The sequence below is a fragment of the Cibotium barometz genome, chromosome 1, assembly GCF_041138505.1.
Source record: "Cibotium barometz isolate CiBa-2024 chromosome 1, ASM4113850v1, whole genome shotgun sequence".
Taxonomy (NCBI): domain Eukaryota; kingdom Viridiplantae; phylum Streptophyta; class Polypodiopsida; order Cyatheales; family Cibotiaceae; genus Cibotium; species Cibotium barometz.
Window position 1 is genome coordinate 1,939,330 of NC_141046.1, and position 23,615 is coordinate 1,962,944.

General features: G+C 38.4%; 1 pseudogene; it reads right to left on the reverse strand.

Annotated features, from left to right (window-relative positions):
- Positions 1-1,465: 1,465 nt before the first annotated feature.
- LOC147641511 (low affinity inorganic phosphate transporter 4-like) lies at positions 1,466-12,834 on the reverse strand (annotated as a pseudogene).
- Between the last annotated feature and the right edge of the window lie 10,781 nt (positions 12,835-23,615).

The window sequence follows — 23,615 nt, forward strand, 5'->3', positions numbered from 1 at the left end:
CTGATACCATGATGAAAAACAGGTAGAGGGAGAGGAGACGCACACACAGGAGCAAACCCTTTAATGTATTATCAAACCCTAACCATAGAGGGAAGCCATCTCCCTTCTCACACAATGCATAAAGCCATAATCCATAATCTACAACACACTACTTGTGTTGTGTCCACACACTACTAACCCTAGCTAATGTCCACATGCTATGACTAGCTGGACGCGATCATTTATGTCTCACACATGTTACTACCTAACATGCCAGCATATAGTGCAATTGGCACAAGCTGACATCGAGCTTGAATCGCAACAGCAAATGCATGGAAAAAACCATAGACAAACCAGATCCAACAAAACATTTACTCTAAGAAAAAGCTTTTATGATGGATATGCTCAGTGTGTGTATACTACTCTATGCCCAAAGACTCTTCCCATAACAAAGTGTTTATACAGTGGGGGATGTATACACATAAGGTACCAAAGGGGATGTGTAGAGAAACTTTGAGAAACACAAAAGACCTTATTGCTCAAGTAGTTAGCATGGACCACAATGCAAGTCCGAGAAAGATTCAGATGATTATTGATAGGGAATTAATTTTGAAAGCATTTATAGATGAAAATAGAAAGGTGGTAGAACATATTTTTGAGAAAGAGTTTTCTAAGATGGCATAAGAGCTCCAAGGATTTTCGAAGCTTAGCAAGTAATTGATTTCTAGTACTTTTATGTATTGTAGTTGGAAATTTCAAAACACGGTGTTTATGGATATATTTGTTATGCAGGCTAAAAACATGTTTGCGAGTAAAATAGGTAATTGACCTAGACTACCTGGAAAGATTCCCTTCGAAATATTGAAAATATATATCTTTTTTGAGTATTGGACAGAAAATTACAATTTGATTCTCAAAAAAGACTAAAATTTGCTTAAATTTTAAATAACTTAAAGTAAATCAAAGGACTACCTTCAAAATATATCAAATTTTTTGTACTTGAATCATCTTTAAAATAATTATGTTTATTTAATGCTTTATTTTTTGATTATTACACAAATAGCAACTTTTAAAGAAACAAAAGTTTGTGTGATGACATGGCATGTTTAAGATTTAAAATACTTAAATATACAAGGCAATCTAGAAAAAGAATTTATTAGCTTCTTTGGAAAAAAATTCAAGTGATATAGTTAGCAAAGAGGGAAGAGGAATGGGATGGGGGGATATTGCACTTACCATACTTGATGCATGTAGAAGCCAATTATAACTTGACCAAGGAAAGAGGATGCATAACGGTGTGCATAAATGACAATACAATTAATCTAAAATACCATTCAAATATATATAAGAGAAAAATTTCTTATGCTAAGACCAAGACAATTGAATTCTGGTTATCATAATAATTGTTTAATTTGTTGTCTACTAGGATGCCAAAAAAGGTCATCACCATAAAGCTATCCGTTACAACTTAAAAAATTAGGCAACATCACCTTGCAGATGCTTGATAGTTTTTTGACATCATATTGGAGCGGGACTTAGCAGCAGCAAGGTAGCTATCAGCTTGGTGTAGGCAACAAACGGCGTATGATGTATATAGTCTTCTGTGAGATGGCTTTGTGTAGACCGGCTTGTTTATAGGCAGGTTGCTTTGGACACCCTTGTTGACGGTGTAGTCGGCAAGAGTAGACACCCGTGCACCTTTCTGTAGGCGGTAAAGGGAAGACACTCTTGTTGATGGCGTAGACAAGAAAGACACCCTCGTGTAAGCGACTACGGCAGTCGGCAAACAGTGCATAGGCAACGATAGTCGCAAGCGTAGACAACGATAGTTGGCAGCGTGGACAAGCGTGCATAAGTGGTAGTCAGTAGCGTGGACAAGTGTGGCTTCCCTTGTGTAGGCGGCAAGCGAAGAAACCCTTGTGTGCAGTACTTGGCCCATGTCTTGGGTGGCTTGCTTGGTGTTGCCGGCGACGATAGCTGTGTAGCGGGCGGTCTACGGCATCTTAGCCTTGAAGTAGTAGGTTAAAAGCGCGGGCACGTAGCCGAAAAAGAACACAATCCTCCAAATGTAGTCGGCGGTATAGGGGTGGAAGCCACGGGGTCGACGTCGAAGGGGGGTGCAAGGTAGTTACTCCTGAGGCCAGAGGTAGCGATGATGGCCACTGCTATGCTGATGAGGATCTCGAAGCCTTGGTTGGCGAAGACAATGCCCACAAAGGTCTCTCGGGTGATGGTGTTGGCGTACTCCGACATGATGGTGGCAGCGAGGGGATAGCCCCCTCTAATGCCGAAGCCCAGCCAGAAGCGGAAGAAGCAGAGGGTGGTGATGACGGCATGGGGCCTGGAGCCGAAAGACAGCACTGATGCACTGATGCAATGGAGCTGCACACCATCAGCACCGCCATGATGCCGTACACCTTCTTACGCCCCATCTTGTCGCCCAGCCAGTCAAAGAAGAGCTGGCCGAAGAACGCCCCGAGCAATGTAATGCCGTTCACCGTGGCGTTGAGGCCCGGCAGGAGGGTACCTGGCACCCGAGAAATGGGGTTCGTGAAATATATCCGGCGCCCAGCAGCTTGATCACGGTGGAGACGTAGATGAGATCATAGGCGTCTGTGAAGAAGCAGCTTGATCACGGTGGAGACGTAGATGAGATCATAGGCGTCTGTGAAGAAGCCCATGCTGGCAATGATGATGGTCGTGAAGTGGAAGCCCTGTGTCTAATTGGCCGTGTCTAGCACCACCATAAATTTTTGTGGTCTTAGACGCACTACAAAAAGCGAACTCTATTTGTGGGAAGAGGTGTAGCAAATTGAATGTCCAATTTGCTAAAAAAAAAAACAACCAAAAATGAGACACACAAACCTACACACCCCTACACACACCTGCCGGCTCTCCCCCCACACACAACTAAAGTGTACTAGTGTCCCTCTCCCAAAAAAAACATTTGTTGGCGCGAAAGGGGTCTTGGGGCCGGCACTCAAGGCCTAATAGGAGATTATGTGCTTCATGGAATTTTAACTTAAGGTAACATATAATAAGACAACCGAGTGTGCAACCCACTTGACTAATTCTTGGTGCATGTTTCATTAATAATGTCAATCCAAACACTGCATGTAATTAAACTTCCTCGTAAATGTCTTGATTAACAAGGTGCGGATGCCTAGCCATGTACAACATGTTAGTTGCTATATGTGAAGCCACACTTTAAAAATGTTTGAATGTGCATCTATATTAACCTTTAATATTAACATTATTTATGAAATTCTAAAATTTTGAAATATAAGATTAATAAAGATAAAATTATACACATTGAAAATGTGTATATGTATATGTAAAAATATATGCATATATATTTCATTAAAAATAAATATCTATGTGTTACTATTTTTATATATACGTATTACTATTACTATATCCGATTTCAATAAATCATCGCATAATAATTACGCTAATATAATATATTATCAATGGTTCAATCACCAAAAATGCTTGTATTACTTAAAAATATATTTTTTTTAATAAATTAAAAATATAAATAAGTCAAATTAGAATTTTTATGTCATGTATGTAAATATTGCTCTCCATGACAAGCTACTTTCATTGCCCTTTTGTCTATACATGAGCTAGGTACCCCCTTTATCAACCATCAAAGGCATGTGTTCCAACAGTTGTAAGAAGGTGCCTTCTTGCATTGAAAATTTTTCATGCTAAGTTTGGAGAGAGGTGAACTTTTGTAGTAATCTGGATGTTCAACATCCAAATTGCCACAAAACTTAAAAACATTAGTAGCGATTTGTCACAAAACTCAACCTAGAGGGATATAAAAAGTCAGCACAACCACTATAGGTGACATCAAAGAACAAGAGGTTAGGCTTATGACAAATTGGATGTTCCACACCCAAATGGTTACAAACAGGTTGGTGTGATAGTTTACATTTTTGCTCCAAGTTAGATGATGGCAGTTGGACATCCAAATGATGTAGTAATGGATGTTGGACATTCAAATGGAAACAAAATGGATGTTGGAGAAACACTTGATTACCAAATATGCCACTTACACGCCAACGAAGTAGTGGAGTTCTTTCTCTAGGAGTTCACTTAGAGGAGGAAAATGTACTTGTGGATAGTGAGAAGGAAAATATACTTGTGGATAGTGAGGAGGAGTATATGAGACTGCTACTAGTGATAGTGGATGACTCAGTAGTAGTGAAGAATAAGTAGTGTGGGAGCTGCACTGAGCAGAGCATGGTTTTTTATTGGTATTCCAATCGTTAATGTAAGACTTTAAATTATGGCATGAATTTATACTTTTATTCGTGAAGTTGTCTACTTTTCAAGTGACATTTTGTAAAAAAAAATCTCAAATTTTTGAGTTTATTTGTCGTTTTGTATCATGTCAAATTTGTACACAGTGTCCAAAATTTTGTCATTTTTTGGACATGCTTTACTCATGAGTATAATGGTTTCAAAAACCCTTAAAAAGGTCTTTCTTGGTGGAAGGAATCTTTGAAAGATGCTAAATGTTTCTTTTTTGAGGAAATATTACTTTTACGCAAACGTGTTTAAAGCAATGTGTGAAAATCGAGGAAATGCAAGATAAAAGATGATTCTCTTGTATAGTTCAAAAAAATTCATGCTTGGTGGGCAACAGGTAAGGCTATAGATAAGAGCATTGCAAAACTTGATAGTTGGCTCAATTGGTGGCATTTTAGAGTAGGACACTTGGGACACTTTCTTGTACAGGTTCATAAAAGCTCTTTCTTGTTTGTAAGATATATGTTTTCTTCTTAAAATGAGATCATGTCAAGACCTAAGAATCGTGTGTGTGTGTGCAGGGCAAGGATCCCACAATCAATGCATTGCTACCCAAGACTAATCTATCGAAATCAAAACATGGGAGTTGGCTAGCAGGAGAGGGTAATAAGCACAAAATTAGCCTCTATGATGCTAGTATCATAGATCTGATAAATGAAATCTTGCAATGCGCTCGACAACTAGCTTTCATGGAGGAGGGAAAATACATTAGTAGTGGACCATATCTTCAAATGCTAATAGATAGAACTTTATCAAGGCAAAAGACTAGCCCATCTCCTCGAGCCACTTAACGAATAGTTGGTGATGCAGTGATGGGAACTCCAATATTTACAAACATGATAAAATTCAAGGGGGATAAGAATATTATTTGAGCAAAGAGGCATGTTCACCAAGGAGAAGAGGAAAATGCTACCAATTGTAGTCATAGACCAAAATTTATCTCTATGGTGGGAGTAGACCAGGTGGACTCTGTAAAGGAAAAGGATGATAGACTTGGAGTATGATACATAAAAATAATAATTAGAAATGGAAAAAGAAATTCATGGTACAAAGTGGGCTATTAGGAGAGTTCCAAAGACAAGCAGGGTAATGTGCCATCATTGGGAAAAGTGTCGTAAATGTCATGTGCAGTTGCAAGGTGGAGATGTTGCTACTTGTTTTTCAAGTGAATGTAAATTTTCACCAGTGACAAAAGATAAGATGTGTTATTTCTACAATACTGATGTGAGACAAACATGGAAGATTCAAACACTAGTTTTACATCCACCCCCTAGTATTCCTGATGTATGGCCCATTGCAAAGGGCATGTCCTTGAAAATTGGGGAAGCACAAAAGCTTATTTGTGCAGGTTTTGATATTGATATTTCACTTGAGGATCCCCCAACATCCACAACTTCACAAGGTGACATTGATCTTCTTATGGAAAAAAGCCATAATTTCCACTATAGAGAGGTATATCTTAAGCTACATTTGAATAGATTCAGCAAGCATCACAAATGAAAGTAGAGATTGTTGGTGGAGTCGTATACAAGGCTGGTGTCAAGAAATGTTCTATGTGAAAACAAAGGATGCTAATGGGCAAGGGATGCCACCATTTGAAGTGATAATATAGAAGCGACCCTCCTATTCATGTGGTGCATTTATGGAAAGGGTAAGCAACAAAAAGACATCTCTTGCTTGCAAGCATATATATTTTGTGCTTGCTTGCAAGCATATATATTTTGTGCTTGCTTGCAAGCATATATATTTTGTGCTTTCGATGGTGCTTGGGCAAGATGTGAATCATAGTATGCACATCCATCAAGCAAAAATAGCTCAACTTGTTTTGAAGTACATGCTCACAAACGCTGTAAGGAGCTACCTTCCACTTCACATTAGGCCAAAGTTCCTTTGCCTCCTTTTATGTTGTACTCCTTTTTGGTAGACCATGAATACCTAGTATAACACTATTTTGTGATGGTAGAAATACCAGCCATAGGCATCTCCATGTGGTAGAAATTTAAAATTTTTGAAGCTATCATAAAATGCCACTTGTCTCAGATTCTCCTAAAAACTAGCACTATAACATTACTTGTTCTTGCCTCATTATTACCACCGGTATATTTTTTTATGTTGTATTATTTGTAAATTGCCAATTCATGATCAACTTGTTATTTGATGTTATTAAATATCAAGAGTTTAGTATTCCTTTATGATTAATTACTACATTTGTACAAATACATACATTTTTTGGCGCACTCTTACGTGCTCATACACTGGTAAGTTGTCAATAACCCAATTTTCTCACTAACTCGTGCTCGCTCCATAGACAAACCTACATCAATATATATCTATGGTTGATACCTTGTGCATTGCTTTGGTCTATTAGTTGTGTGCATGCGCGGCATCAATTTTTTGAGTAGGCCATTGATTTTAATAAACTCTAATGTTTAAATGTGACATTGTACCTTCTCAAATAGTGTGGTGGAACTAGTAGATTCACTCTACACATTTGGATGAGAAATACTTGCGTCAAGGATATTTTGTGGTTATAACAACAAAAACTTGTATTAAGGTAAGATTCTTAGGCATCCTTATGAAGATATGAAAGCTCTTAGTATCTATGGTGTCCTTTAATCACTTGATTATGACAACAAAAGCTCTTAGTATCTATGGTTATAACAACAAAAACTTGTATTAACACTAGTTTGGTACCAAAAAGGACACTTAAGTGTCCTTTTTCGGACGATGCAAATAAAATGCTACTTGCGCTAGGAAAGACATATTCAAAATCCCTCTTGAGGAGTTTGAATATGTGACCTGGTGTGTCTTTAAAAAATGTAACCTTGCAATTTGGATGCTGGCACGATAAGGAATTACACCCATAAATAGGACTTGCATGAGACTGCAATTCAGGTTTGAGAAAACCGCCTTATAAGCTTAGAGAAAAAAATCACTAGGCCCTGTGAAAAATTCCAAGTAATTATTTCATATTTGTGTCAAAGATTTTACCAAGTTTCACATGAAATAAAATTCAATTGAGAGTGTCTAAAATAGTAGGAAGTTGTGTGTGTTTGATACACCACTTTTTAGCATCCATTTGTATCCAAACCAATACATGGTTTTAATGTGTTTGCAAGTTTTTTAAGGTGATACAATGCTTACTCTATCCATTTAGATCTTAAAGTTATACATGGTTTTAATGTGTTTGCAACTTTTTTAAGGTGATACAATGCTTACTCTATCCATTGAGATCTGAAAGTTATACGTAAAATCCCCTTAGTAAGCTACAAATATTAATTGTTTCAAAATGTCAAAATTGCACACAACAAAAATTCTGGATTTAGATTCTTGAGTCATACGCATTACATTCCTTAGTAAGCTTGCAACATTTTGTCTGTATAGAATAATTCCGCTAAGGTACATTGTACAAACATAATTTGGGCACCTAAAACCTTTGTTTCATGGTTGTTGAGAGAGAATTTAGAAATTTTGAAAAATGTAGCACGATTGAAAAACTAAGATAGCGCTCAAGTAGCAAGATTTACTTGAGCTTGGGATCCCAAAAAACATGTATTAACTTGGTTTTGAACTATATAATCATTTTCGATTGCCAATTTGCACTAACATAACCCTAGTTTTATGGAAGTACCTTTGGAAGGCCAAAACTTTCCTCTTTTTCAGCATCTTGGTAATTATGAGATTTTTGTTATAGTTCACAAGTAGCTTAGGAACTAGGACCTAAAGGAGATTGTGTTGCTTTGAAACCCCAAGTTCTACCAATTGACTTTTACAAACATGAAAAACATGATTTATTCAAGAAGTTATAGGCATTTTATGGGATTTGACAAAACAGCTTCAAATTTCAATGAAAATTTCAAGTTAGAGTTTTTTTGTCAAATTTCTAATATAGCTTGTGTTTTGACATCATGAAAAATCCCCTTTATTTTTTGACTTTCAACCGACCTATGGTTGAAACAAGGTGTAGAAATGTTGTTTCTAGGTTCCCCAAAAAATTCCAAAGTTTTGGTGAGAAACAAGACACTAAAGTGTCTTGAGGACGCTTTAGTGTCCAATTACAGAACTACTGTTAAGGTAAGATCCTTAGGCATCCTTATGAAGATCCTTAGGCATCCTTATGAAGATATAAAAGCTCTTAGTATCTATGGTGTCCTTTAATCACTTGAATGTTTTAGCCTTTAGGTAGCCCATTTCATTATCATTATGGGAACACGGTATTAAGATATAGGCCTTGGAGCCTTAGTTTAAATGCAGCCACAATAATGGATGCTTCTACAAATGCAGATTCTGCAAATGTTGTGCAGGATACAAAATGGGTGTTTAGCGTGTATTGCCAGTATGACTCATCTGTACATGATGCATGTTTGGCAGTTTCTGTTGACTCTGATGTATGGTATTTTGACAGTGGTGCCACAAAGCACATTACCTCGCATCGTGATATGTTCACTTGTCTTGAGGCTGTCTCTTATGACAAGTGTGTGGGAGATTCAGCAAATGCAGTTTTTGATGAAAAGGCAGTTTCACATGCAAACTATGGCATGCTCGTTTTGGTCATCTGAACTTTTTTAGTTTGCTACGTTTGCAGAAATTTGATATGCTTGCTTCATTGCCCCCTCTTGAGGCACCATTAAAACATGTTTGTGAAGGCTGTATTTTGGGCAAAATGCAGCGTTCTGCTTTTCCAAAGGATGGTTCTGTGCGGGCCACTCGCAAATTGCAACTTGTACATAGTGATGTATGTGGGCCTGTGCAAACTCTATCATTTGGTAAACACTTATACTTCGTGACTTTCATTGATGATTACTCAAGGCATGCATGGGTATATCCACTAAAGACAAAATCCGAAGTGTTTTTGTGCTTCAAACAGTTTTTGCTTATGGTTGAAAATGTATCCAGTTGTACTGTGGACACCCTCCATTCTGATCGAGGGGGGGAGTACATGTCTAAAGAGTTTGATACATTTTTGGCTAGTCGTGGGATAAAACACCAATGTACAGTGCTATATACCCCTCAGCAAAATGGTGTTGCTGAGAGAAAAAAGAGGTCACTTATGGAGATGGCACGATGTATGGTCAAGAGCCAAGCTTTGCCACATGCGTTTTAGCTTGAGGCTGTCATGCGTGCTGCATATGTACTCAACAGGTGTCCCACTAAGGCCTTGCAGTCTGTTACTCTCCATACGAAGCTTGGCATGGTAGGAAGCCTTCTATTGGTCACTTGCGTGTCTTTGGTTGCTTGGTTTATGCTTTAGTGCCTGTGCAACAACGTAGAAAATTGGATGATAAGGCTATCAAATGCATTTTGTTGGTTACAGTGCTGAGAGCAAGGGTTATAGATTGTATCATCCACAGTCAAAGCGTATCTTGATTAGTCGAGATGTTGTTTTTGTGGAAGATGTTGTGCAGCCTTTGTTATCGTGTACCAAAGAGACAGGTGTGAGCTCACGGGATGTATTTGATACATTTTTGCCTCTATTTACAGGTGGGAATTCAAATGTAAGTCCTAATGAGGCAAATATTCAGCTTATGCAGATTTCAAACGACATCATAGATCAGCCTATTTCTGATGCAGATTTACAGGATGTAATTTATGAGGATAGGGATGAAAATGAGTAGGCTAGAGGTATGCCTAAATGGCTGGTGCAAACCTTGCGTGATAGTAAAATTGATGCACCTATGTCTAGTCGTACTCGTTCAGGTTTTCAGCATGCCTCTTATGCATCAGATTGTTATGCTTTGGGAAGAACCTCTTTCATTTGATGAGGCACAAAAATCAAAAAATTGGTTGGCTGCAATGCAAAGTGAATATGATGCTATAATGAAGAATGGTACATGGTCTTTGTGTGATATGCCTACTGGTAAAAAGGTCATTGGATGTAAGTGGGCTTTTAAGTTGAAACGAAAGCCAGATGGCATTGTTGATCGCTATAAGGCTAGACTTGTTGCAAAGGGTTATGCTAAGGAAAAGGGCATTGATTTTGATGAGACCTTTGCTCCCACTTGTCGTATGACTACCATTCGTAGCATTTGTGTATTGGCAGCTCATAATGGTTGGAATGTACATCAGTTGGACATAAAGACTGCGTTCTTGAATGGAGATTTGCATGAGGAGGTGTATGTATCGCAGCCTCGTGGTTTTTTTCAAAGAGGGCACGAAAAGAAAGTGTGTAGGTTGAAAAAGGCTTTATATGGTTTAAAGCAACCACCACGAGCTTGGTATGAAAAGATACATGCATATTTGACTACACATGGTTTTCAGAATAGTCCAACAGAAATCACTTTGTATGTTAAACGTGTGGATGATGTACATCTAATCATTGCTCTCTATGTCGATGACATGCTGCTCACAGGACCAAATGAGAGTCATATTGCTGATTTTAAGGCTGATTTGAATGCCTCTTTTGAGATGTCAGATTTGGGGCATTTGCATCATTATTTGGGGATACAATTTAAGCAGTATGATGGAGGTATTGCTTTGTGTCCCTATATTGAGACATTGTTGCGGAGATTTGGCCTTGAAGACTGCAAGCCTATTGCTACTCCAATGGAGACAGGTTTGAAGTTAAGTCTTCATGATGCTGGAGATCACTTTGATGTCACACACTATCAGACAGCTGTTGGTTGCCTCATTTATATATGCATTACGAGGCCGAACATTCAGTTTGTAGTCTCACAGGTGAGAAGGTTTATGCATAGCCCAGGGTCTCAGCATTGGAAGGCAGTTAAATGCATCTTTCGCTACTTGAGTGGCACCATACATCTTGGGTTGTTTTATCCCAAGGGGGAATCGTTGCCGCCAGATTTACATGCGTTTTTGGACTCAGATTGGGCTAGTTGCTATGACACAAGAGTGTCCACAAGTGGTTTTTGTTTCATGCTTGGAAGCTCAAGCATATCTTGGGTGAGCAAGAAGCAACCTACTGTGGCCACTTCTAGTTGTGAAGCTGAGTATAGGGCAGCTTTCACAGCTACGGTTGAGTGTGTGTGGCTCAAACGGCTTATGGTTGACTTGGGTGTTGGACAAGAGTCTGCCACCAACACCATATTGGGGAATATGGGAATTTCCCATAAGTTTGGGACATGTGGTCAAATCTTTGGATTAATCATAACTTGAACACCGTTACTCCAAATTGAGCGCTCTATAGCTCACTAGATTCCATTTTTCAAGTTCTTTCCAATAATAGGTCACATGATATGGTTTTGAAAAACTTATAGGCATGTTATCCAGGTCCCACCTTTTTAGTATTCAAAAAATGGGAGTTGGGAAATTCCTAAACTTACGAATATAGTGTTCACCTCTATCTACACTGACAGTCAGAGTGCATTGGCAATTGCGAGAAACCCAGTTTTTCATGCTCGCACAAAGCACATTGAGGTGCATTATCACTATGTCAGGGAGAGACTCTCAGCAGAGAGGAGATCAGCTTGGCATATGTGCCAACACAGGACAACCTCGCCAATCTTTTCACAAAGGCGCTTCCTCGTGAGAAGTTTGAAGCTTTTCGCAAAGCTTTGGGCTTGCTCCCCTTTGTGGACTGATCTACTTCGGGCATGGCACTTCCCTATACATGAGTGCCAGCTCTCGTTCACACCATCACTCCCAGGGGGGATTTGTTGCCATATATATAGGTAGTGATGTGCGTGAACACACTTAGGACCACCGGGGCACTTTTTCCCTCTTTAGGAGGTTTTTTCTCCGACTTGTATATACGCCCATCATTCTAGGGCTAACTTATCTTTGTACATTGACACAATCTAATACACTGTGTGTTGTGTGCATTCTTGCTTCTTCTTCTCCAAGCTTTGTGTGCTTTCCTGCAACCCTAATTCCAACATTTATGAAGTGCAAAGGCCAAGTTGTATGTGTAAGAAACTCAATAAGCAAGATTTTTTCTTGTATACATGTGAGATTCTCTCCTTGTTTTTGTGTGGCCTATGAGCCTTTATCTCCTTCTCCTCCACTCGATCTTGAGCATGCTCTTAGCAATGTAAATCTTCTAACAGGGTATCACAGCCTCGTGAGGGTCTCTAGGTCGCTATCTTCTACTTTTCTTCTCAACGTTAAGCGCATAGCTACTGCTGTCACCTCAGCTAGAGAGGTTTGTAAATGAGTAGGTCTGAGCATGAGCATGGGCATAGTCGGAACCCTAGAACTAACCATATTAGATACTAACTTTAGGCATTAATGAAGCCATTAGGTGAGTGAGCCGCTTGTTTTGAGAAAATCATATTTGAGCACCGAACTGAAGCTTCTGCGCAACTGGCAGTGGCATGTTTTCTCACTTGCATCTTTTGAGCCTTTATTTGGGACGGGTGAAGGTGAGCAGCGGTCATGAGCCCTACTCAAGGTGGTAGACATGGACGTAGTGCTAGTAGAAGATCTATAAGCAGCCTGCTGGCGTTCTACTCGCCGAGAAGCTGTTGTGCATCTTCTTCGAGTAAAGGTTTGAGGCTCAGCGGTGGAGACCTCTCGAGCTCTTTTGACACCCACCAAGATGAGTTGTTCTTCAACATTGGTGGGGCCGGGCATACGAGCCATCTATAAGCTATCATTGGATCTTGATCCTCAGCCACCATGGATAGGGTGTTTGCTAGTTTTTAATCATTATCTTAGTGTGAGTTGAGAAATTGAGGAAGGGGACATGCACTAAGTCTCCGATTTGAACCTTTGGTTGATCTTATTCCTTATGGCTATCTTGTGTAAGAGGCATTGGAAATCTATAAGCCATATACAGTCCTTGCTTAAGCCAAGGGAATGTTGTTCGGCTGCAAACTCATTTTTTTTCATCTTCTAAGATGAGTCTTAAGGTTGAGCATAGCATCTCTAAGTGCTCTACCTTGTTGATTGTCTTGATTTTGATAAATATTTCTTGGCATTGTCTTTGTAAGAGGCATAGGCAACATTGTGAGCCATGCCCTCACCTTCTTGAGCTAAGAATGATGTACTTTATTGGTTTGAGCATTTACCTCAGCCACTTACTCACTTTCATTAAGCTTGTACTTTCAAACCCTAATGGGTATCATGAAACCAACATGCACAAAAGCTCTTGTTGTAACTATGGAGTAGACACTGCCCTTGACCAATCTATAAGGCAAGTGGTAAGACCCTCCCTTTCTCTTTCCCATATAAATCTACCTCATAACCATTACTTTAAGGAATTTCCTCATCGCCCATGGAGGAGCCCATGGAGGAGGTATAGCATCAAGCATGTTGAAGGAACATCTATGTGCAAACCACTTAAGCAAGGATGGTAGCCTTGTTTTGATCATTGTGTGAGAATGGTCAAGGTGGAAAGCATGTGGAAGAAATGGCATGTATGTCCAAAGCATGTCAATTACAAGAGGTTAAGCAAGCACAAAGAGTGGGGTGCACCATCATTGAGGTGTACATCTTCATCGACATCAAATAAAGACATAGATGGCATCATTGTATTAGCCTCTAAGGCTCTAGAAACATAGTTGTAAGTCCTAGATAACCACACCACCATGAACATTCTTGTAAACCTAATGTTATAAAGGCACATTTTTTTTTCATATGTCCAATACCACCCATTCCAAGAACATTTTTTCATGGCTGGTATTGAGGGGGGGTATTAAGATATAGGCCTTGGAGCCTTAGTGAACAAGGGTGTAGAAGGTGTGTGGGTGTGAATGGTCCTAAGGGAGCCACCTAACCCTAGGCCACTAGCAAGCCTATTTAAAGGCACATGCCAAAGGCATTTGTATGAAGTGCAAAGGCCAAGTTGTATGTGTAAGCAACTCAATAAGCAAGATTTTTTCTTGTATACGTGTGAGATTCTCTCCTTGTTTTTTTGTGTGGCTATGAGCCTTTATCTCCTTGTTTTTTGTGTGGCTATTCTCCTCCACTTGACCTTGAGCATGCTCTTAGCAATGTAAATCTTCCAACACATGGTGCAACCACTCATGCAAACAAAAATTGGATGAGTTACGTGTTGGTAATCTTGTATTTATGTTGTGGCTACAAACATTCATGGCATTACCATATTGCACATGTAAAAAAAGGAAACCACATGTATATACATGCAAACATTAACAAATAGATCACTTTGTTTATGTAACAAACACCTTTTGTTAAAGCCATTGGCATTTATTTAGGGTCTTTTCTTGGGTAATGTTGTTTAGAATAGCATGCAAGCTGAAGCGGTCACTCAAACCCACCTATCATTACAAGTTCAAAAAATAAAGCGATGCTTATATTCTTATAATGTGTGCATGTGCGTGTGTGTGCTTGTGAAATGCTTATATTCCTATAATGTGTGTGTGTGTGTGTGTGTGTGTGTGTGTGTGTGAAGTAAGTATAATACCCAAATCATCACGTGATAATATTTTTAAAATTTTAAAATAATCAAAGTACCATATTGAGATGACATGTGTATTGCATTACCATTATAAATGTCAAGATCCAAGAGTGTAGCATATACACATACCATACATATACATGTGTATGATCAAATCGATAAGCATTAAGAATGATCATACAAAGTTTCACCCAAGGGTAGCACCTCACCTACATCCATCCAGCATAATTGTTTAGTTAAAAACTAAAGAAATCTATTAGCTTTGCAAGCTTTATAAGCATGACCCACTTGTTATCCATGTCAAGATGACTTGTTTGCTTCATGGCAACACTTATTGTTGGATATCAATGCTCCACCCCTTGTGTGACTGTGTGAGGTGTTGAAATATACAAGTAAATAGGGTGTGTGCGGGAACAAGCCCTTGGTTAGAGGCTATAATCTATAAATGTGAAAGAACCTGTGAAAAGGTGAGAAGAATCTACTGGGAGAGAATAAAGGAGAAATCAGTGGGATTAGATGCTTGGATGTAAACTCTATAAATTGAGGCATTGGCCTAATGAGAATTTGCTGGTTTTTGATTATCCATGCCTACATTAAACTATTTGCTAATTACTCACTAATTACATTAAACTATTTGCTAATTACTCACTAATTATATCTTAATTATTTACTAATCACTTTGTTAATGATATTGATTCTAGTATTTGATCCACCATAGCTCATCACATTGCTCTAATTTCAACATGGTATCAGAGCCATGCCTAGAATCCATCATTTTGTGAGCCCATTATCTTGCTAATCATTTTACTAATTAGGATTAGGAGCTAATTAGAATTTTTCCTCTTTTTTCAACTCACCTCTGTACCCCCAGCAAGTGGAGGAGTTCATTCTCCTTGTACACTTAAAATTAAGCCTAGTGCTTCTAACCATAGCTAGCCATAAGCCTTGTGCTCCAGCCAGTCAAGAAAGAAGCGCAAACCGCCAGTGAACGAGGGAGAAGTCGTGAATTTACCAGGCACCTGTTTCTGGGAGAAAAATTGAGATCTTCACTTCATCAAATCAAATTGCTCTAATTCCTCTTAGCCCCAGGGGTTTTCAAGCATGCTCTACAAGCTAGTGAAGACAGAATTCAATTTCATCAAGTCTACAGGTGACTTTGGTAAAACAGAGATTAAGCTTTCAATATTTGGTCAAATCTTGTGTTTCTTGGCTTAATCCTCTACTAGAATCATTGCTATTGATGGCTTTGAAAGCATTTGAGCTCATTTGAAGTCTAAGGCACTAGATCTGCACTCCCTGCATACTCTGTTTTTTGCACATAAAACAGTGGATTAATTTGTTAATCAGTGATTAATCAGTGCTAATCACTATATTTTGGTACAATTGAGGGTTCAAATTAACCATTAGTATCTGATACAGATCCCTATAATTTCAGATTACAATTCGGAGTTAGTTTGATACTCCAACCATTCCGTACAAATTGGTTACTCTTGATTTAATGTAATTTCTGGTGATTTTATGCTGATAAATTTGTTGTAATCACTCTTAAACACCAGATTGAGTTGTAAAAGGGTAGACACTGCCCTTGAATCTTGAAATTGGATCGAGGTAAGAGCCCCTTCACATCATCATGAGTACAGCACAGGAAATAGCCAAATTTAATGGGGAGCAATTTTACACATGGCAGACAAAAACCATGTATTTGATCATGAGGAAAAATCTGTGGGGGTTAGTTGAGGGAAGAGATGAATGCCCAGAGGCGAGAGGGAAAAATGAGTGGAAGAGCAGGAATGAAAAAGCATTGGGACTTATTGCACTCAGTTTAAATGATGAAATCATTCATCACATCACAGGGATACAATGGGCAAAAGATGCATGGGATGAAAATAAATTATTTGGCACACAAGCAAAAAATTCAAAGATAAATCTGTTAATGCAATTCTACAAATTGGACATGAAGAAAAGTGAACCTTTAATCACACACTTGAACAAATATAAAAGCATTAAGCAACAACTGGCAGCTATTGGCAAAAAGGTAGAAGATGATGAGGCACTAGCTATACTTTTGAAGAGTGTGGACAAAGGAGAATATGAAAACATTATAGCAACACTAAAGAATGTACCTGAATTGAAGCTACACAAGATAGAAGCCGCTCTAATAGAGCAAGAGAGCAGAGGCAAAGAGAAGAAATGGCTCGACTCAACAGCAGGAGAAGAAAAAGCATTCTTCACCGGAGGAGGATTCTCTCGAGGATGAGGACGCTGTAAATGTGAAAGAACCTGTGAAAAGGTGAGAAGAATCTACTGGGAGAGAATAAAGGGTAGCATGAGAAGATTTAGGAAGTGTGGAGATATTCTGGGAGATATTTTGGGAGAGGTGGAGTGAATCAAGGAGAAATCAATGGGATTAGATGCTTGGATGTAAACTCTATAAATTGAGGCATTGGCTTAATGAGAATTTGTTGGTTTTTGATTATCCATGCTTACATTAAACTATTTGCAAATTACTGTTGATTCTAGTATTTGATCCACCATAGCTCATCTTATTGCTCTTATTTCAACATGAGGTGCCCAGGGGATTCACTCACAAACAATAAAGGGGGATGTTGCCTATGTGCATGAACCACAAGAAACCCCCCTATATATGATGCTCATAAGATGATAACACTCCCCAAAGCTTTCTTAAGCAACATTGTCAAAGAAAGTGCTATCAATGAGAAATTACGAACAAACTTCCTATAAAAACCAGCTAATACAAGAAAAGATCTAATTTCTTTAACACATGGACTAGGCCAAGCGTCCCAGTGACTTTTACCTCTTTTGGATCAACTTCCTTTGATACCTTCACTTGAAACAATGTGGCCTAAGTACTCAATTTCTTTAAGAAGATTAAACACTAATGCAAGATGCTCTTCATGTTCGGAATGATTCTTACTAAAAACAAGTAAATCATCAAAGAAAACAATGACACAATTCTGATGTGGTCAAGAAATATACAATTCATCATGCGCATGCAAAAGTAGCAGGTGCATTAGTTAAACCGAAAGGCATAACCAAAAATTCATAATGACCAGTTTGAGTATGAAAAGTAGTTTTATAAATGTCAGAACTAGTCATTCGAACTTGATGATATCTAGATTTCAAATCAATTTTACTAAAGAAGATGCACCTTTAATCTTGTCTCACAAATCATCAACACAAGGGATGGGATATCTATTCTTAACTGTGAGCTTATTGAGAGATCTATAATCAATACACATGGGGTAAGTCTTATTTTTCTATTCAACAAGAAGAACAGGTGCACCAAAAGGAGAACTACTAGGTTAAATAAGTTTCTTGTCTAATAATTCTCTAATTTGGCATTCTATTTCTTTTTGTTGAAGAGGATTTGTACAATAAGGAGCTCTATGAGGTGGTTGGCTACCTAGAATAATCTCTATAGTATGGTCTTTAAGACATGAAAGAGGTAAGGTAGGAGGTAAATCATCTACAAAACAATCCTGAAACTTAGCCATAAATGCTTGCTGAGAAGGAGTGAGAATATTTTCATATGCTTGTACTTCATTAACTAAAATCATGTATGCACGTGATCGCTTCCAAAGTGCACATTTAGCTTGGATATGGGATAAAAATGGATACATATAAAGAGAATGATCACCAACTAATTGCATGAGAGTACCATTATGTGTGAAATCCATAGTATGTATGGAATAATCAATATGTGGATTGAATTCATGTCTAAATGGCATACCAAGTATGATGTCATTAGAATGCAAAGGTGCAATGAGAAAGTTTTGTTTTTGTTTATAAGGTCCAATTTGTATCTTAAGGTCACGTACTTCACGAGTTCCTGTGTGTAGCGTGTACCTTGAAATGTAGATTTAACCTTATAACATAAAGGATGAGTCTCCAATGCAACCTACAACTGCCTTTTCAGAAATAAAATCATGCATACTACCATCGTCATGCAATTTAAAAGTGATATCATTTCCATTCATAGATCCATTCATACAAAGAAAAGAGTGAGGAGTGATTGAAGTACATATCGATTTGCTTTGTGTACCCACTTCTTCATTGTTGAGTTGTTCTTCCGTCCAATCTGGAGCCGTATCACCATCACCATCGTAGTATGTGTCGTCTTCGATATTATGAAGTTGTGCCACTTGTTGAGTAAGAAGAAAGGTACACTTGTCAGCTCGATGTCCCACTCGATAACACTTGAAGCATGCAGGCACATTATTACCTCGATGAGGTTGGGTAGGGCGAGGAGTGGGTGCATTACTGTTGTGACTAGAATCGGGTTTGGGGTGTACATTGCTCGCGTTGGTAGTATAAATGTTTTTTTTACATTTGAATTGGAAATAGGGTGTGCATTGCTACTACTGTGACATGAAAATTTGATATCTTTCATTTTCAATTTTTTGCATATTTTGATGGTTTCTCAATGGTAATAAGGTGGAAGCTTGTCCAAGAAGATTGTGGCACCCACAATGGAATAACGGCGTGGTGATGCAGCGGCTTGGCGGCTACCTTTTTAACAACATTCTATCTTCAAATATAATGGTTTTACTTGATTTAGGATGCACACATTGTAAATGCCACAAGTATGCTTGATAAATACTTTGGTATGGTAGATAGGCTAGTGATGTGGAAAATAAAAGTGGGCCTTCATGCTCACATGGATTTTTATTGTATTATTAATATGGTATTCACCATAAGGCTACAAGTTGGGGAGTGTGGAAGAAGGCATGTGGAGGAGTGTGTGTAGGTGCATAATTGGGAAAGATTCTTCTAGAATGCCTACATGGAAGAGGAGAATTCTGCCATGTGTAAGTGGGATCTTCACTTACATTCCACTTAGACTTGGCTATTATCTCATCACACTTTCAAAGTCAAAAAGTCTTCAATTTAATAATCAATAGAAGACTTAGCCTAAGAGGACAATTGATGGTGACATCTATCCTTATGTCACTCAAGGGTTGAAGATTTTTATGTTGTAATTTGTAACAATGGAAGAGAGGGTGATTCTCCACCTATAAAAGGAGCCCTCCTCTCCCTTTCAAATCAATGAATGAAGCCTCCTCAATTGAGCATTTTGTGTCATTGCCATTCTCTTATCTTTCAAACCCTTATTCAAACACTCTCTTTACATGTGAATATCTCATTTAGCATTAGCTCCTCATGCTTAACCCAATTTTGGGCCTCTTTGTTGATGATTCATGATAAGTGGGATAAGGAGTTATTATCTTGGTGGGCCTGTGACTTCTCAAGGTAGCCCTTGCCTTATTGCCGCCCTCCTTTGGAGGTACCAATGGTTTTAGCGGTAATGAGCATGCGGAAAGACTTTGGGGACCATAGGTAAATCTTTACGATTGTCCGCTGAGCAATGTTAACCCTCACCCTCTAGCTTGAATCATGAAGGAGATGAGAGGCAAGAGGCTATGTGAAAATTGAGGTTTCATACAAAGAGAGGGAAGTGCAGTTTTTGTGGTCCAATACCCAAATTTCAATCGGTAATTACTCATTACTCGAGTATTGATTTTTAAAATTGATCATATATCTAGGAAGCTCTTTATATGCTCTTTCCACTTATGTAACTAATTTTTTAATCCTTTACTTTATTGATGATCAGAATTTCTCCCAAATTTGCTAACTTTTAGGCGAATTTTGACAGTTTTATAGTCTTGTAGTAAAATGCTCATAACTTTTCACTCGGTTGTCCGTTTTTGAAAGTTTTTATATGGGCGCGAAGCTCTCTTCAAGCTCTATGCATCTATGTAATCCTATTTTGCATAATATTTATGGATTTAAAACTGTAATTCTCTGTGTATCTCTATTTTTATAGACTTTTGGCCATTCTTTCTTCTTAATGATGATTAATTCCTCTTCTCTTATCAAAAGGCCAATCCCATGTGTCTTATCTTCTTGTAAGTAATTGCTATATTCTTTTACTTTAATATGTTCCGTCCAAATCGCCCAATTCAAACGGATGAACCTTACCAACATTCCCCATATGTTCCCGTTCACATAATCCTGAGTCGGAAGATTTTCTTTCAACAAAGAATTGCCCTCTTGTTTGGAGCTGCCAGACTGGCAGAAATTCTTGCTTCTCCTGAGCCTTTCATCTTTCCTTCCATGAATTATGATCTCACCTTTGATGTGTATATCTTTATCTTAACCCAGGGAGAGAAAGGGAGGTGAGGAGGCTGTGAGGTTTCATACAAGTGTGTTTTGATTCTAAGAAGTGACCGAAGTCCAAATCCCAACTTGTGTCACATCTTTTGGTGGAGACGGCGGGCAGGTTTTACTTTGAATTATTCTATTTTAACCTCAAGGTCCCGCATGATTAAAGAAAAGTTATTTTGATAAAAAAAGTAAATTTTCCTTGCTACTCATCTTTTGGTGCAAGATGTTCAACATTCCAATGTTCCAAGGATCGGAAGGAGAAGACCCGGGGAGTTATCTCCGAGAGTTTAACCGAGCATGCCGCTTGACGGGTTGGTCTATGAAGGAGAGGGTAGAAATACTTCCAGATTTCTTGGAGGATGTGGCCTTAACTTGGCATGAGGCTTTGCCAAAGGAGTCCAAGAATGATTGGGAAAGGTTGACCAAAGCAATGAAGGAGAGATTTGGGACAGTGGAGTCACCAAATGCTTTACTATTGCAATTGGATCAAATTTTCCAAAAGGAAGGAGAGTCAGTTTCTACTTTTTCAGTGAGGTATGAAGCCTTATTCATCAAATATCAACAAGCTGCTTTACATGTTGTTGCTTCTTCTTCTTCACCTTCTATGGGAGATTCAAAGAGTTCTTTAGCAATGGAGCACCTTAAGATGAGCAAGTTTATCAGGGCTTTGGATCCCCGCTTGCATGGAAAAGTTCCTAGCAAAGATCCCACTAATTTTAAAGAGGCTCTTCGTATTGCTTTGAAGAAGGAGGCCACTCTTCATATTGAGTCCACATTCCAATCTTCTCCGAGTGTGCCGATCAACATCTCAGGTACAAGCTCCATCCTTGGATCATAACATTGCACAACTTATGGCAAAAATTGCTGATTTGAAGTTACACTTAGTCAATGCAAGGCCGCCTAGGGTTCCACGAGTTGAGGATAAACCTAGGGATAGAAGTAGTGTCACATGCTATGAATGTCAAGAGAAGGGGCACTATCGCACTGAGTGTTCGAAATTGAGGAAAAGAGAGGATAAAATTTTAGCACTTTTAGAGGAAACATGCTCAGAAGAAGAAGAGGAAACATCGATGCCATTAATGGCAAAAAGGGGTCGTAAAACTAGAAGCCGGGAAGAGGAAGAACAAGAAGATAAATTTGAAGAAGAGGAGAAAAATAAGAAGAAGAAGAAGTCGTCTATAGGAGAAAAATTGGACAATCTGACTTTCCTCTTGGACAAGGATCTCTTAGTTATGACCTCTTAACAGATCTTAGGGAGAAAATGGCACAAATCACATTTGGGCAGCTTTTGGCACTCTCTCCCAAGCTCAGAAAGGAATGGGGTAAGCTAGCTTAGCACAAGGGAATCTAAGAAAAAGAAGAAGAGGGATAATGGGACTCCTATGGCTCAAAAGGTGGATATTGATGTAGGAGATGATGTGCCTGTGATTGATGTCATCATTGAGGGACAAATAATTTCTAATGCATACATTGATAGAGGTGCGTCAATCAATGTCATGAGTGAAAAAACAATGAAAGATGCTGATTTAAAGTTGTCTTCTACCAACTCTCCCTATTGTATCAAACTTGCTGATAATACTAGGGTGAAAACCTTAGGAATTGTCAGGAATTTGGGAGTGGATGTATGTGGTATTTCTGTGCCTACAACTTTTCAGGTCATTCCTACAAAGCTTGATGCTAGTTCTTACCCGTTGATCATTGGGTAGGCCATGGCTTATTCTACTCCATTATTTGATCTCAAGCATTTAATCTGCATACCTTTTCTCTTCTCAACTAGGGCATTCAATTTCTAAAAGTGAGAATATCTCACTTTTCTCCATCATGGAAAAGACCCACACTTTTCTATTGTGATAATCAATGAATGTGACATAGTACTTGTAACCTGCAATTGATGTAGTCTTAATTGGTTTCCATACATCTAAAGGCCTTGCACTCACATGCCTATCTTACTTACAATTGGCATGCTTTACATATTTTGTACATTCCATCAACTTTAAATTTTAGCAAGCCTACAACAATAGTGTGGGCCTGTATAGACTTCAACTACTATTTATTCATATGAACGATATGCTTGTGCCATACGTCAATATGTGTAATGACATCTCTCCCATGCTACCTTCATGTCATGCGCATGCCATTTCTGCTTTTCTTTTCAATCAAGTGGCATTGACTTTTGAAGTATTCCACAAAACATCCTTGAGAATTAAACCTCACTTGCAGACCCTACTCAACCATCTGTCCAACAAAAACCAAGTTTACTTGTTGCAGACCTTACTCAACCATCTGTCCAACAAAAACCAAGTTCTTTGTTATATTCAGAATAAGAAGTACATCTACTAGGCACTTCGTTTTACCATTCTACGTAGATAATGACACCTTACCAATATGTGTAATAGGATGCACGTTATCTTTTAGGTGGAATGGCAGAAGATAAGTGAAGGGAGCTGCAAAAAAAGTTGATAGATGATTTGAACACTATACAAAGCTTGTCTTTGAAACTGAATACTAGAGGGTTGTAACTTAGGCAGTCTCATTCAGTTCAAATGCACCCTAACTGTAGTGATACTCGGTTCTCTCAAAATGATGTAAGAACTTATAGAGATAAGGAGGTAACATTCCAAATGAACTTTATATCTCCAAGATTTGGACAATAATCACATGCTAAGGTAATATTATAATCTCTAATATTATAGCCTACAACAAATACGGTAGCCCAAAACAGCAGGAAAAATGAGAAAGGTCTTAAGTTTTTCTACTTTGATTGAACTTTAGTAGATAATTGTGCTTAATTCAGGCGTTTCTATAGTTATTATAG